The sequence below is a fragment of the Rattus rattus genome, chromosome 4, assembly GCF_011064425.1.
Source record: "Rattus rattus isolate New Zealand chromosome 4, Rrattus_CSIRO_v1, whole genome shotgun sequence".
Lineage (NCBI taxonomy): Eukaryota > Metazoa > Chordata > Mammalia > Rodentia > Muridae > Rattus > Rattus rattus.
The window spans coordinates 154,288,466-154,302,062 of record NC_046157.1 but is presented as its reverse complement, the minus strand read 5'-3'; positions in this window follow the sequence as shown (position 1 = coordinate 154,302,062).

Here is a 13,597-nt window from a genome sequence, read left to right as displayed (position 1 = left end):
AACCAGATACCAACTGAAACTAAGACGGTGTTAGAGAAAGAACTGAAGGAGCTGAAGGGGTTTGCAACCCCATAGGAAGAACAAAAATATCAACCAACCAGACTCCCCAGGGCTCCCAGGGACTAAACCATCAACCAAAGAGTACACATGGAGGGTCCCTTGGCTCCAACCGCATACGTAACAGAGGATAGCATTGCCTGGCATCAATAGGAGGAGAAGCCCTTGTCCTGTGAAGGGGTTTTCCCCAGTGTGGGGAAATGCCAGGGTGTTGAAGTGGAGTGGGTAGGGGGAGGGAGCATCCTCACAGAAGCAGGGGGAGGGGGATGGAAGAGGAGGGAACCAGGGAATGGGCTAAAATTTGAATGTAAATACATAAACTATCCAATAAAAATTTGAATAAATAAGAAAAGGAACATGAAACTGTTTAAATTTGAATACAAGGTAATATCTGGACAAAGTTATTAAAGAACTTCATACCATTAAAGAGAAGTCAAGCACTTTCCAGTAAGACAGAAGAGAAGATGCTTTGAAGACTCCGTCCCCTTCTTGGGAGGCTCTAGCGGGTTAGCCCAAAAACCCATTTGTAAAAGTTCTGTTTAAAAGGAAGCTGCTAAAGAGGCAGAAATTTATGAGCTTGTTGTTTAAACAGGCACGACTGGGGAAATGTTGTCCCTACTTCAAATGAGAGTACCTTAATCTATCTATCTGGGCCCACTAACTATGAAATTGTATTACATAGTGAAGATTTTGGTTTTTGAAACAGAAATATTATTTATGAGGAATGTGTTTTCATTTTAATCCCAGGTGGGATTTGGGGCAATTTCTATTATCTACAGAAGCTGACTGAATTTGACCCGTGCTCTAGTGGTGGGGCATAATTCTGTCAGTGACATGGCTTCTGTGATTGTGGTGTTTGGAATTCTGGAGACTCTTCTTTGTTTCGTCTTTCTATCCTCTCTCCATGACAATATGTCTTAGCTTCTGCTTCCAAATTCTAGTGATTTTATAGAAGTTCGTCCTTGTGGTCTACATTCTTCTACTGCAATATCAAATATACTTCTTATAGTATTATTAGTTTCCCTTTTCACTCCTTTATCTTATGTCATTTTTATAAACACAAAAGTTTTCACATATAAAGATTTTGAAGGATGGTGTTTCTTCCTTCTCTGTTTACCCACTATGATTTCTTGCAAAATTTTAGAACTCTTCTAAAAAGTGATTTAGATGTTTAACCTCCATTTTTCAAAAAACATGTCTTACCTGGGTGATTGGAATGTTAGGTCTCTTGTCTCAGGCTCTAATAGATTTTCTGGATGAATTATATCTATGGATTATGCACAGATGTGTATAGTCTTCTCTTTAGTGGTAAAAAAAAGTGGGATCAACCTGGACTAATCAAGGTTGTCTTTAGAGAAATGGAACAATTTGTTATTTTGAAATTGCTTCTTTTTTTAATCTCCTTTTCACATGTTTGAGGTTTCTGAGATTTAGATAAGATACAGTCAGATGCTAGTCTCTAGTATATTTATAGGATCTGGGCTTTTGCAATTCTGGGCATCATCTTCCTCCTGCTTCAATGTTGTTTCCTTATCTTTGAAACTCTGAGTTGTAGATAATAGACACAGAGTCTCCTCTTGTGTACCCAGGACCAAATGTACGCCTCCATTTGATTTGCCATTGGGCTCTTTGTAGATACTCAGCTCTCAAAGCACTTTTTGGTAAAGAAGCAGCATGTAAAAATACTGTGCTGTTTTCCACACTGACGAACTTCCTGTCCTATCTGAAGTTTCTAAGGACTGTGGTTTTGTACCAAATATAGGAAAGATAAGATGGCAAAAGTGAGGTGGAAAAGGTCATGATTGCAGAGACCAGAGTCTATTCTGTTCAGGTTTCTTCTTAGAACATTTAGATTTGTGAGTCAATGATCATAGAGAGAGAGAGTAAGACATACCTTTCTCTTTTAATTGTTTAAAAGTTGTATACAAGATCGTATATTCCCAGAGACAGAATATTGCCACTATTATGCTCATCTACCTTACAATTAGCATTTCTCATCAAATTATAATAGCAGAGAGAGTCTTAGTGGCACTTTTCCTTTTTATGACCCTGTTAACATTGGAATTGCACTGCAGATGTCATCTTGCATCATCATTAGTCTGTTTCTCGGTGACAATCCAACACTGCATCCTGTCTTGAACTTAGGATTCCCAAGGCAAAGGGCCTTGGGATAATGATATCTTGGTAATAATGTTGAATCAACTCCTTCTCTCTGCATAAGGAACGGCCCTCTGAATGTAGTAGAACATTACCTCACGGCATCACTGCCTGTGCTCATAAAAATCACATGGCTCAATCTTCAAGACAAAAAGACAAACAGCTGGTTTTGTCAGAGAGTCTCCTGCCTGTACCTGCTTCTAAGTTCTTGTTCACAGCAGAGAATACATGTTAGTGTTGAGAATGGTAGAGCTGATGCAGGGTAAGAACTCAACACAATAACCAAGAGACCGTGGCGCTGGATGAAATGCAGACAGAGAGGAGGGTGCTGCACTCAAGGACTAGGAAAGGACTTTATTCTAGGCAGTCAGGGATCAGCCTCACACTTACAAGGAATAAAACTTGCCAACTGGAAGAAAATAGAACAGGATGGTAATCAGGGGCCTTCAACCTGCCAGAACACAGAAGGACCAGAAAACCAGATATTGCAGCAAATTCTGCTTAACAAAACATCCATCAGAGTACAATAGATATTCATTATATGCTCATATTCCCAGATGATACAGATGACTCCATAGAGTCTGATTTTACTCTGAGAACTTAGCAACCACCTCTTAGCAATGTTTGTTGTGATACTTTGAAGTCTCCTTATTTAATGAAGTAATCCATTATTGTTGGTTATGTTTAAAATATATTCTGTTACAAAACAGCCTTTGTGACTATTCATGTACATGAATGGTTTGCATTTCTTTATTATGTATGGAGTGCTGGGATTGTCCTAGGATTTCTCTTTTATTCCATGATACATTTACTTGACTTCCAAAGATTCATGTGAAAAATATATCCACTTACAGTTGTTTTGCAAAAAATGTTTGCAAGATAGGAAAGAACTAACCTCATTAATAAAAATAAGAGTATCAATAATGAGGAATAGCACTTTGCAGCTAAATCTCTTGGAAGAATGAAAGCAATATGTATGTATATTTTATATAATAAATGTTAAAACATATCTTAAAAGAATATGTATGGTGTACTACCATTTCAAAGAAATATTTATATAGATATACACTTGAAATATTTGGAATGATATAAAGTAGTATTTTTGGGAAAGATTATTGATTATTCAGATCATTAAAATGTTTACCTTTACCAGTAGTTGCCTTTTCTGTTCTATACTATTTAATATCCAAAGACAGGATATTAGGAAAGGGGAGTCCTTTCAAGATTTTTGTATAACTATCCTTGAGTATTTGTAATTGTGCATGTATCATAGAATTTGAGACCAAAAGACCTTATGTATTCTTCTTTAATATGAAGTCTTGTCTGTGTATATTTTCTATTTTCTTGTGACATTTAAAATAACTGTCATTTTTTCTGTGTGTCTAAATTTCCTTTTCTTTCATAAAATATTCAGTTTTATTTATCAGGTGCATATGGATTGTATCTACAAGTGTTATATTTTAAGGTATACAACCTTGTATTTTAATATAGATATATGGATCATAAATTGATCACAATCAAACAAGTTACTATAACCATAGTAACTGATCACTGCTTTCTTTGATACTCCATGCGTATATATGATCTTAAGCATACTTAAGATCTACATCTTAGAGAATTAATGTTTACACTGTATAGTACTGTCAGTTGGGTCACCATGCTATATGTCTACACCTCATTATTCTTCACTATACACTTTTACTCACATTGCACCCATTTCTCCACCCCATATTCTGCTTCCGGGAGTCTGGCTGCTTTATTGTTCACAAGTAAATAGATCAGACATATGTGATAAGTATGCATTCATTCTGAAGTCAGTAGCCATGATCAATTCTGTTGCTATAAACAAGAGGTTTTCTATTAATTTTGCTTCTTTTCTGCATAGACAGATCTGTCCTATGTAACCCAGAGGAAACAAGTCCATTCAGGAAAGAGCTTAGCTTAATTTATCTACTTCTATGATTTTTTAAAAAATATTATTTCTTCTAGCAGTGATTTTGGTTGTAAATTTTTTTCAGGAAGACTGGTAATGTTAACATAAATATTTTTATGACTTTAATGAAAATATCTAATTTGTGTATTATGTTTGATTCAGATGACTGTAATCAGTGATTAGCACATTTCAGAAACACTTCTTTTCTTGGATGCTTTTTTAGTCATTTCATTTCTGTTTAAATTTTTTAAACTGTCAAATAGAACTTGAAGTGTTGAACGCATGTTCTTAACAACTGTTGAAGTAATTTGATGACTTAAATACATTGTTGAGTATGGATGTGTGTGCTTGTGTCTGATTGTGTGCCATGGGTCCCTTCTGGAAGTTAGAGCTGAAGTAGGGTCTTCCTCCTACCATATGGATTTTGGAAATCAAACTTTGGTCTGTGAGATCAGTGGAAAGTGCCTTGAGCTATCACATCAGCCCAGTTTAATGACTTCTAAAATGTCATCTAAATTTTGTGAGGGTTTTATAAATAAACTGATTATGTGTCTCAAACAATGATCATCATAATTTAATACAATAATATATTTTACCTTGGAAACATTTTATGAAATGAAATTTTCAAGATGAAAAGGCAAATGGTTACTATGAGTGGAAAAGTCAAACAAGACTCAATCACACCAGTTGTATGTGCTCTAACCTAATGGCTAGGGTTCAAGAGTTCATGCATTCAAAGGTTGTTTACCAGGTTGTAGCATTGGGACGTGATGGAAATGTCTTTTATGTGCCCATAAGTCACTGAAGGTGTGCTGTCAAGAGGATGGTATGACTCTACTTTCTGGCTCAAGATGAGATTGACTTATGCTCCCCCATCCTTCTGCTATGTCTCCCCAGACAGAAGTTATGACCAAGGGCAAATCAGAGCAGGACATGAATTTTTACACACATGAGCAAAAATAAATCTTTTTTAATCTATCAGATGATGATGATGATGATTGCTATTATTGTTACAGGTATTTTGTCACAATAAAAAGCTGACTGACACTCTAGCTTAATGTATTGATTTATTAAGGAAGGGTTCCACAAACTGCATGGCTTAAACAATGGAATTTCATCATTTCACTCTCTCGGAAGCATGAAATCTGAGATCAAGTTGTCACCAGCTGAATGAGCTGTGTGGGTGGTAGGAAATATATGTTGTAGTTTTCAGTCCTAGCTTTTGGTAGTTTGTAGGTCCGTAGCAACAGAAGTTCTAGGCTCCTTGATATATTCTCCTTGTACGGTTTTGTAGTCACATTTCCCCATTTTACAAAGATGTCAATCATTTTGTACTGAAGCTCACAGATGCCTCCATTTTAACTTGATATTTTGTATATCATTAATTCCAAATAAAGAACATCCTAAGGTAACAGACTGCAGTCTGTCTTTGTGGGAAGACATAATCCAACCCATTCACTTTCCATTTAAAAAATACTGTTTTTTTATAGCCACTGAACTGTCATTTTTAAACTATGCACCACTGATGTGAATAACTTTTCAGGTAATAAATAAATCACATGTCTGACATTTTCCAAGTAAAGGATAATGATGTTGTCTAGGATGTTACTCTATGAAAATATATCTTCAGTGACTTTAAAAGGCATAATTGAATTAGAGCGTGTTTGAAAACGGCTGTTAGCTACTGGAAACTATTTCTAACTCCAGAGTTTATTGTATGCCCACGCTTGCCATGTTTTCAGTCCAACATACCCATTTATCCACACATGGAGATTCACACAAAGATCTTCTGAAAGTAGCGATCACTTTATTCTTACTTAGTCATACCACACAGATAACCTGGGAGCCCAAATACCTTTACCATGTGTGTTTATTGCAACACCTTGCCTAGAGAGATGTGCCAAAATTTTTATTAAGTGTGCTACTCATAACTGACAGTAAAAAAGCCAAATAGAAGTTGGAAATAGAGGAGGAAGACATTTGAAATTAGCTGATTTTTAAGCTTTTGATCTCTATGAAAATCATCCCTGGATCGTGGCCTCAAGTTGCATAATGTTGTCCATCTGAAAAGAGTTTCCAGATAATTTTGCCTATCAGCACTTAGTGAAACAAATGACAGAAACCAATGAAATAATTTGTACAAAAGCAGAGATTAGGCACAGTAAATCCCATGAAGCAACACGTTGTGTTCAAGCTCTGTAGCTTGTTGCTTCCTCTCCACTCCCAATAGAACATTGTGATCAGCCAAACATGATCTATGGGTTTCCTGGAGACTTGACTGACCTAATTTACTGTCAGGATTCCCAGATTCAAAACATGCGCAGATGAAATGGCAGGGTGGCAATCAATTCACATCTCTAGAACACTCTGGTCAGAATATCACCCCACTGGCGAAGACACAGCTTTCGATCCACGAGTACAGAGTGTGAGTATGGATAACGTCTTCTTGCCCATGTCTTAACCAAAACACTGGATTTGAATCTCTGGAGCATGTAGTGAGTTTAATTCTAACTATAAAGAACTGTTTCCAACTTTAGTCTTAAGGTCTAAAGGCTTATCCAACATTTTGTTTATAATCATGCTAAATCTTTCTCCAAAGTGAGAAATTCTTCCCTGGGACTTCTGATGATGCTGTTATATTTAATAAAGCATAAGACATCACACTTGACCCACTTCTCTTGGCATGAAAATCTTAGGTTTGAACCCAGCCAGATTCTACAGTCAAGAAGCAGAGGGAAATGGATGCTGATGCATGGGTAGTTTTCTCCTTTTGTGCAGTGCAGAACTCAAGCGCAGGTAATGGTGCCCCTCCGTTTTAGGGTGGGTCTTCCCCTCTCAACTTTTTTTTCCCTGAGAAATCTTTTATTAGAAGATGTCCCAGAGGCAACAGTTTAAAGTCAAACAATTAATGATTACAATGAAATAGAAAATTTTAGATAAACTTATCTTTCAAAATGAACCAGACCCCTTGTAACAGGAAGGTTGTTGTTGTTGTTGTTGTTGTTGTTGTTATTGTTGTTGTTTCTTATACAAAAACCGTTAACGCCACTTTGCAGAAAAGCATACAGAAATACAGTATTTAAAACAAAAAAACACCCATGGCATATAAACCAGCAGCAGCTTATAAAACACAAGCCATTCAGATGAGATGTTAGCCTGTTCAACACTTGTCCTCCCAAGATAGTTCCAGGCGTTCCTTGGTGCCTAGAAGTCCTGCCCTAACAAGGTACAACAGCTACTTCCAAAGCTTCCTCTAGGACTCGAGGCCAGGAAGCCACCATGAGGACAGGAGGCCACCATGGCTGGGAACCAATTTGGAGGTAGTAGCCGGTTTTTTGAGTGCCACAGGTTGTACTTACTGTCTATCTCCCTCACTCTTCCCTTACTTTCAAACCCAGGGCCAGCAGGAAGGGATCTGCCTTCTTGGGTAGAGTTCTGAAAAGGCCGACTCTTCTTTCAGGCAAAGCTGAGAATCTCCTGAGGATGCTCACATGACCGCTGCTAGCTTGGGTGACTTTCCTAGATTCCACCTGGAGCTGCAGAACACAGGTGGAGCAAACTCTCCTGGTTGGCTGAGTAGTGCTCCTAGATGCACCCTGACAACCCCCAGGAAGTAAGTGTACCTTCTGGGGTAATTTTTTAATCAACATAATCCTTCTCAAGCCAGGTTAAAACAGGTATATCCCACCCAAAGGGTATATTTGTGTAATTCTAAGTAATTCTAGGTCTTGTCAAGATGACAATTCACACTGTCCCACTGATTCACACTGAACTTGTAAAAAATACTAAGCTTGTTCTATTATATCTTATTTAAGCTCCCCAAGAATACTACAGAACAGTTACCATTGTCGTTCTTATTCCAAATAAAAGAACCATGGTACATGGTTATTGTGGGGGAGTATACAGCCAGACTGACACCAGAGATTGTGACAAAGTCATCTTGGGCATAAAGGGTCAGTGCAACCAGTGGATAGGGAGTTCCAGATCAATATAGAGGCACAGAAAATCTAAATGTGCCTCCGAAGTCAAGCTCATAAAGGGCGAGGAAGGAGCCAGGCTATAAAAGCACAACAGTTAGACCATCCCATGGCAAGAATACCAGCACTGTTCTAAAATAGTACAACCAGAAGCAAATATGACTTCATATGAATTATTGTTTGGGCAACTTGAGAACAGAATAGAGAACTCAAGCCAGAGTTTCCAAACAGGCCTAACTTCAATAGAGAAGAATAAAAACTGAATAAGACAAACTGAATCCAAGAGAAACTGCAGAAAACAGAATCTAATCTTGGAAAGGATAAGACTCTGGATCTGCCCTAGGGATGCAGATGGTGTGAAGACCAAATGAGCTGGACCTTAGCTTTGGCTTCCATATTCTTCCTCATGGGTCCCAATGCTTAGAGCAACCCTAGCGTGGATGACTGACGCCTACCTTTATGGTTAACAATGTAGGTTCAAGAAAAATTGTCTGGACTTAGTGGGCCATTTCAAAGGGTAGAGAGTAAAGATCTCCGTCACTGATTCAGATGCTCTATCACCTGTAAGCAAGCACCACACTGTGAGTGGCTTACAAATAGCCATGTATAATCTCTTGATCTGGTGACCGGAAGTCTGAGCCTGAGGTGTTAGCAGGGATGGTTTCTCCTGATGTCATGAGATTATTCATCAGGCACATTTATGTGTCTTTCACAAACTATGGAGAATCCAAAGTTCTGAATCTATAAATATAAGTAAGTATATAAATATAAGTATATAAGTAGTATATAATATATGAATAAAATTAACCATGAATAAATCCCATTACGGGGAAAATTCCCTAGTTCTAGCATATAGCTCATAGCATATCTAGTCAGCATAGTTTCCAGTATACTTTTAAATGTTACTTTTCAAGATAGATCACAAGTTTCTGAGATCAATCACCTTTAAACAGAACCTTTATAGAACTCTGTTGAGATGACCTTTACGGAATACTAAGTAGGAATTCTATGTTCCACAGGACATGCAAATTTTAGCAAACCCAAAATTTCATTGTTGTCTAATCCCCGCAATCTTCCATTCAGCAGGGAAAGACGGAGAATGAAAACCAAGGGCAACAGAAATGAGTGACCTGAAAATATCCTCACGTCAGTCAGAGCTACAAGGCGAGGACTCAACTTCTAGTAGGTAGTATGGAAAATAATATCGCTTTGCATCCTGCTTGACAAACTTTGTCTCTAGAGCAGGAGTGAAAGCTCAGGGGGCAAGGTTCTGGCCATAAGGCACGAGGACGAGAGTTCGGACCTCCTCAGAACACAGAACTATGAAGCAATATGCACCCTGGTGCAAAGGAAGCTGAGGTCAAATCCCTTCAACAAGTTCAGTGGTGAGATCAGCTAAATCAGAAAGCTCTAAGTTCAAGTGAGCGACCCTGCCCTGACTTATAAGGTGAGTAACAGTTTAAGAAGACATTCAGTGCCAACTTCTAACCTTCACGTGTACATGTTCACATGCATCTCGACATTTATGCACACACATGTTCACGTGCATCTCGACATTTATGCACACATCCATTCACACTGTGCACACCCCCAAATAAAGAGCAGCCACAAGCAAGCTTCGACACTTTCTCCTTACTGAACTACTTATCTCCCATAGAAGATTTAAAAGGAAAGATTAAACCTCCAGTGTTTGGTCCAGGACATAAGGTAACTCCAAACAAGTTTTGAAAAATATTCTACATTTGGCTTTATCGATTCTAAGTATGTCTTAGAAGCATTCTCTGAAGCGTATGCTGGAGCCCATGTGATCTCAATGGGAATCCAATCCATATGTCTCTGATTCATTCACACTTAGCTCATCAAAATATTGTTTTGCAAGAGCTATCTGAAGTCCAAGAAAGCTTTGAAAAGCTCTTTTTCTTAGAAACAAGGAAGTCGGGTTTTTGCCAAGTGTAAACAAACACATTCCCTTATTCCCTGTGCTTCTTTGAATCAGAAAAGTAAAAGACAGAAGGCTACAGAGCTTTGTAAACCTGTTCAAACAGAAACTCGTCCTTTTCAGCAAGGCACTAAAATACCTTCCTCTTTCTATCTCGTATATTCAAAGTTAATTGCCTTTAAATATAAATTTTCCTATAACTGGTCCATTTAAATTATTAATTTGCTTTTTAAATTTAATTTTAACTGAACATTTTTATCTATATATTCTTAAAATAGTACTGAATGATAATATTGTGCTTAAGCTTTTTCCTCTCATGTAGATATTCTCCTAAACCCTTAAATCAGGTTTCCTCAAAGAACACTTATATCAGGTCTCCCAAAATTGTTCTGTTAAATATGTTTAGCTTAGATAAAATAAAAACACATTAATATCAGAGTTAGTTGTGCTAATATCATTAACTGCCACCTCCATTGTGGTATGCATGCATGAGTGTGTGTGTGTGTGTGTGTGCCTGTGCTATTCATATAGGTGTGTATATATGCCATGTGGCATATGTAGAGTCAGGGGACAATTTCTGTGCAGTCATCTCTTTCCTTTCACCTTTACATGGGATCCAGGCATCCCATTCTCATGATCAGTCTTGTCCAGCAAGCTCCTCTCCCCTGAAGAGTCGTCATGAGTGTCATCATGTCAATGTTCTTCTAATAATCAGAGAAAGCATAGTAAAGCTCTCTTAAGTGCAGATGGAAGAATCACCCTGATGGATGATGGGAAATTGGGACTCAAACTTAAGCAAAAGACAGGAGTGCCAGTAAGATTTTCTAACTGTGCCTGGGAGACCTGCTATTACATGGGAAGCAGAAACACTGTCTTGAAGACTGGCCAATCATAATTTGGAAGGCGATTACTTTTCCGTCTATCCTCTTGAACACTTACGATAAACCTGATGTGACCCACCAGAATGTGTTAGCACTCTACAACGACCGGTCCAGAGGATGGCAAGTCACACTGGGTGCTGACGGAGATCGTTTACTCAGAGCAGCCAAAGCTAAGAGTGTCTGGGTTCAAAGGCAGACACCAGGCCTGAAAGATAATCTAGAGTGAAAACTAAGAGTAGAGGTCGTGAGCGAGGGAAGGAGTCTGGAAGGGATGGGAAGGAGGAAAGGAGAAGGTGAAAAGATGTAATTAATTATATTGTTATCTCAAAGCATAAAATAAATATTGCTAAAAGAGAAAAGTAAAGAGTGTGGAACCTAATCCAACAGGATAATGAAAGCAAGTAAGCACGCAAGCCAGTATTGTGTGTGAAGAGGTAGAGACTAAGCAGAACTAAAGGGGTGGCAGGTAGGATTTTAGCTATGAAAAGTTCAGGGCAGCAGCGGAGTGCTATTTCCTGATATGGCAGAGGGTCACCTGTCATGTGACCATGACATCATGGCTTGAATTTCAGGATTGTATTCCAGGCTGACTGTCCTCTTTTGGAAGCCTCCTAAGTAAGCTAAACAACCCTTTTCTCCCAGCTTCAGGAGTCTCTTAGACTGTATAGAGCAAGAAGTTTGAGGAAGAGAGATGGGGTGTCACTCGATATCTAGCACATATCTCAAAGCAAAAGGCAGCTATCTTTTAAAGATTCCAGATAGATGATCTTCTGCCTTAAAATTATAATCCCAGAAGTCGGATAGCCACAAGCTCATAGCCAGCCTTGGTTACAGTGCTTGTTCTGGGTTATGCTCGTCTCTAGAGTGTTATTATGTCTTTTAAAAACTCAAAACAATGAAGTTATTTAAGGATATGCATGGAAAATAATAGTAATACTAAGCTTTCATGTTATTCATAAAATACAAATATGACAACATTTTTAAGTCCATTCTTGTTGCATATGTACAGTATTAGGTTGTATCTATTGACTGTTCTTAGAAAGCCATATATCCGGAGCAAAGACTTCAAATTGTGCACAGTGACAGGTATTTTTTTAAATACATTAACTAAATGGCATAAATATTGTGAAATATTCTGGGTGAAAAAAAATTTCTTGAATAGTGACCCCTCAAGTAAGCCCGGTTCCATGAATGGGTTCAGGTCACACCCCATCATTCCAACACATCCGGGTAGCTTTAAAAAAGATGGGTTTCAAAGATCATAGAGGTTGTTTGGTTTACCTTGTTCCAACCTCCAGCTGCCTCTTCTCTCTCCAGATGTTCTGCTTCAACACTCACCCTAAAGCTGTAAGTGTGGATTGTCCCGCACTAAGTCCCCCAGTTCCAGAAAACCAAACTGAGAAAACATTCCTCTTCCTGTAGACTGGTTACCTTGTGTTAACTTGTTCCGATTGATTCTGGGTTTGTGTTCCAGTAGAACCAAAACTAGTCTCAAAAGAAGGAATGTTCCCCACATTTCTGTGTGGCTTTCTCGTTGTTGTAAATCTCTTTCATCTGTCTCCTGTCCCCACATCATACCCTTGTGTTTTCTAATCTCTTCTAACCCTCTCATCTGTCCACTTTCTTCTAGGGAGAAATGGACTGTAAGCTCAGGAAGCCTGCCCATGTTGTCATGGTCTCCCTAAAGTCCATATCACTTCCAAAACCTTCACCTGCATTACAGATGGCTCCATTCCAAGCCAGATCGCTTTTGAGCTCCTAATCTAAGCTTTTAATAAGAATGTTTTAGAATTGACCTAATACACAACAATTTCTAAGAACCTTTGAAGTCTTCAAATCCTGTGACTCACACTCACATTTGGTAATGCCAGGGTAAGACGATGTGATTATGATTAGGTGTTAGCCTGTACGGATTTAGGGATACCTAGAGAATTAGGTACTGCTATTGTAGGGTATATCTATGAAGGATATTCACATGTGAGTTCAGTGGGCTGACCAGGAAACACTCATCTTCAACCTCAGCGGGCACCAGTCAGGCAAGACAGGTAAAATTATCACTTGCCATGTCACCTGACCTTGACACAAGAACTTTAAGGTCTTAGTCTTTAGAATTTCAAATGTGCATGAAAACATCCCTGAATTCACTTTGGTCTCAGGTTGAGCTGAACCACTGGCTTGCCTGGTCTGAGAATGTAGACTTGGTCCAAGTTATATGTATTGACGTCCATCTGAGAATATTCAGGTTGCAGACAACCTTGCTGTGGGAATCGTCAGTCTTTATAGCTACATGGGCCAGTTCTGCTCCTCATCTATGTGTACATGCATGCACATATATGTGTTTAAAAATGGGCTAGGTGCTTTTTGTCAGTTTGACACAATCTAGAAGAGTGGTTATTATCATGCAGGTCACAAATATGGACAAACACCTTTATCCAATCATCTTAGGAACTCCCAATCATAAATTTATTTTTGTTGCTACTTTTGAACTGTAATTTTGCTACTGAACAATGTCTTCATTTCTAAACCCACCAGGAATAGATGTTTTCCGATGGTCATGACCCACAGTTTCAGAACTGCTGATCTGGCATCTTCTGAGAGAAGGAGGATACATCCATTGAGAAAATGGTTTTATCACATCGAGTCAAGCCTGTAA